Genomic DNA, 4,273 nt, shown 5'->3' with positions numbered 1-4,273 from the left:
ACTTATTGCAGAGGACAATAACTTGTGAGTTCCTAGAATCACAGGGAGTTTGCTATTATTCATAAACCTGAATAACCTCACACAAACTTCTTTTACCTTCGCTGTAAAATTTTCTCAGATTTGCTCTTGGGTGGGATTGTAGTATACAGCAGATCTTTAAATAACATCATTTTGTTCAACATTGTTTTGTTATAATGTCTATGAGGGAAAAACAAAGTCGATTCCTGGCTGGGGCCACTGTATGTGGAGTTTGCACGTTCTCCCCACGTCTGCAGGAGTTTTCTTGGGGTGCTCTGGTTTCCTCCCACATCCCAAAGATGTGCAGTTGTGGTTCGTCGGTGTGTCTAATTGTCCCGGAATGAGTGAGTGTGGGTATGTGTGATGCCCCCTGCAATGGAAGGGCATCCTGTACAGGTTGGGTTCCTGTCTGGCCATCCATGACACTGAGCTGAAATAATCAGATTAGAAAAGAATAGTCTTAATTGTTTTTGTTCATCTTAAGTATATGCATTGTTCACACTTATTTCAATATTGAAGTGTTTTGAGTCTTTATTTAGAAGTTTGGTGATGTTTCTGTGACCAGAAATATACCATAGGAACTTAACTCTTGTTTACATCAATTAGCCTATGGCAAAATTGGTTTTATTATAAGTCATTTTGCTTAAATTCACAATTTCCAAGAACGTATGGAGAATGTTACGTGAGGACTTACTATACTATGCAACACAGTGTTGATCAAGACTTTTAAAGAGACAGCGATGATATTTTATCCATAAATAGAAGGAATAACACTAAATTGCCATTTTATTTTTCCAATAAGATATTAATTATCTTATGTGAGTCTATTCATTTTTCTGGCATCAAAGATGTTTATAAATGGTACCACATATAATACAAACCACATGTTTATGTTGCATGAATGTTCAGTCAATTAGTTTACACACACAAATGCTGAAATATTGATGACACATGTTAGTTTTTAGTGGGAAAAAAGCCAACAGAGCTAATTTGATGCATTGATCCTAGGGACATGCACACAGATGTGAACCTTTGACTTCATCACAAGTGATTTGGCTGACAAACAGTAGCTTGTAATTATTGTTGTGCCATCATAAATTAATTAACAAATCAATCAATCAGTTCAGAACCAGCAGCCCAGCCACATTTGTCAGTTTGAGATGTTTCCCTTCACTTTTTCTCCCTCACATGTGCTTTTCTTATCAGTTGCCTTGAAAACATTTGCTTGTGCCAGACTGGCTTTTTCCTCAGCTCTCATAGGGTATTCCAAACAATTGCATGGGTATAAGGAAATGCTGCTCATTTACATATTGATTAATATTCTATAAACTCTTGGCCTGTCACTGGCTAAAGTAAATAATTATTGAGCATTCAAAGGTTTTTGGTCAAAGCCATCCCCTCAAGCAAGGAGGAGGAAAATAGCATCCCAATCTCTCAGCAAATAGGCAGCATGTAAAAGTTGCTAAGGTAACAGTTCCCAACATTGTTCAAAAAAAGTATTTATTTATTATGTTTCCATCCCTATCCTATATTTTGAAGGATTTCATTAACTGAAAAAGTTGCATTTATTTGAACTGTGAGTTATTGCATTTTTCAGACACAGTCATCTAATAAGCACTGCTATGTGCCAGGTTCTCTGCTAGGAATTTCATATATATTATTTAATTAAATGCCTTATTTAATTCTTACAACACCAAAAAATTTATTTAACTCTCATTTTATAGTGGAAGAAACTGAGGTTCTGAGGGTTTCAGTAGTTCATTCAAATTTATGCAGCTGATAACGGGCAGCACCATGATTAAGAGTCAGGTTGTGTGCACTTCCTACTACACAACAACTAACCAAAACCATCAAAGAACTTCTGAACAGCACATTACAAACCCATGTTGCCACATGGAGTTGATGTAATTCTAGCCAAAGCAAAGAAACCTGACAGAAGTTTTATTCTATTTAAACCCACTGTTTCTGAGAAGCTTTGTGAAATATTAAAAAATAGTTATTGGATACCTATATATGCATTTATGTATTTCTGCATTTATTATTTTTCTACTTTTACTGAGGTAACATTTGATAACGTTGTACATTTAAGGTATACAATATGACGATTTGATACATGTGAAATGATTACCACAATAAGGTTATTTAAACTCCATCACCTCCTAGAGTTACCTTTTGTGTGTGTGCATGTAGCAAGAACACTTAAGATCTACTCTTTTAAAAAGTTTCAAGTATATAGGACTGTATGCTTAACTGTAGTCACCATGCTATACATGAGATCTCCAGAACTTATTTATCTTATAACCGGAAGTTCTTAGATATCTTTCTTGAATCTACTTCTAAGAGATTTATAAAGGGTGGAGACCTCCGAATCTTTCTTTGTTCTCAGAAGCATCATCCGCTGCTGGGTTAACAGGATGTTATTGCTTCCTTTTGTTTTGCTTCAAATTCTTGTCCTGAATCATTAGGTGCAGTGGAATAAGAGTTGCACTGATAATGAAAAGAATTAAATTGATGTCTCTAAACTGATCTGTAAGCATAGGCAAGCTATTTAACCTTTGGGTCCTGCCTACTACTTTGAACAGCTGTAACAGTAAATGAAATGCAGTGGTTTCCAACTTTCTGAGGCCCCCCTATCATAACCTAGCACACACATACATAAAAACTTGGAAGGAAAAATATTCGTAAAACAATCTTTACTTCTCATGCCTGAAATACACCTTTCTTTTATTCTATTTTATCTTTTATTCTATTTTATCTTTTTAATTGAAGGCGCTAACTAAATTGATGTCTTGGCTCACTCTTGGGTCATAATACATGGTTTGAAAAATACTGAGTGAATCAGAAAGTTCTCTGTTGAGGTCGAATTCATATCTGCATAGAAGTGTTTCCGGTTTTTGTGTCTAGAGGTCTTTATTATTTGAATCTCACCTTTTAAATGAATTTTATACTCATTGCAATAGAGTGATTATTTTGGGGTCTGTGATCTTGGTCAGTCTTCATTGCAGAACATTCCACCGAGGTGTTTCTTCTCTGAGCTGCTCTAAGGATAAGAGTCTGCCAGTCAGGCCTTGGATGAAGAACAGAAAGAATGCAAAGTAGGTTAATGGTTACTGGACTGAGTTGAATGCATGTTGGATTCTTATATTCATCAGAGAAATAACACCTATTAGGACAGCCCTTTATTTTGCAAATAAGGTAATAGAATGAGATTGAAGAATCTGAGGGAAAAAAATAATGTATAGAGCCTATAGTATTTAATTGCCCACTGGAAACTTAAATAAATGGCCTTTTGGCAAAAATCACATAAGGTGGACAGGATAGGTACTTTGCTAAAGCTATTTTTCTCCTTAAAATTTTCAGTAGAAGGAAATCTTAGGTACTATGTAAGGTCATATCTAATTTCACTTTATGTATCCCAATGTGGAATGGAGAAAAGTTAAAAATCATAAATATTTCCTTTAGAATAAGGAAACTTCATATTCTCGTTTATCTGCATTTTATATTGTTTATAAAATCGAGTACTGAGGGGCAGCTAAAATTAAAATGGAAGCAAGTATAGGATATAAAAATAGTTTTTGGAGGGTATTTTAGATTATACCGAGAGCCAGAATAGCACTATGGTTAACAGTCTGGGCTTCTAAGGCAAGACTACGAAATATGCTGTCAGTCAGCTGAATAAACTTAGACAAATGACTTAACCTCTCTATGCCTCAATTTCATTGATTATTATACATGGGGATAGGAAGAGGGTCAATCTTGATTCAATGAGTATATATGTATAAATACACACACACACACACACACACACATACATATATATATATGTATGTGTATATATATATATATATATATATATATATACTTTTCTCAGTATCCAACAAGTCCTCATGTTAGTATTAACTGTTAGCCGCAGATAAAATGTAATCAAAATGCTTTACAATAAAGTGCTTCATTATAAATAAGATCTACAAATGAGGAAAAACAAAAAATAATGTTAAAGAATGAAAACAACTCCTTCGCCCCCAGCCCACTAAAAAAAGAACCAAAAATCAAAAAACCCAGAAACTACATGTTAGGGAAATGATTCTTAGCAGCCAGGGCAATGACTTTAGGGTGAAATGAGCAATTAGCCCAATTAAGTTCCAGAAAGACTTCACTTATCATTTGTTCTGACAAAATAGCTTCTCCTAGATTCTGAGCTTCTGTCCATTTTCATCTACATACTACTAACTCAACTTATTTCATTTTTTCTCTA

The sequence above is a fragment of the Pteropus vampyrus genome, unplaced genomic scaffold (genome assembly GCF_000151845.1).
Source record: "Pteropus vampyrus isolate Shadow unplaced genomic scaffold, Pvam_2.0 Scaffold109, whole genome shotgun sequence".
NCBI lineage: Eukaryota > Metazoa > Chordata > Mammalia > Chiroptera > Pteropodidae > Pteropus > Pteropus vampyrus.
The sequence above is the reverse complement of the archived record's forward strand: the minus strand, read 5'-3'. Positions refer to the sequence as shown.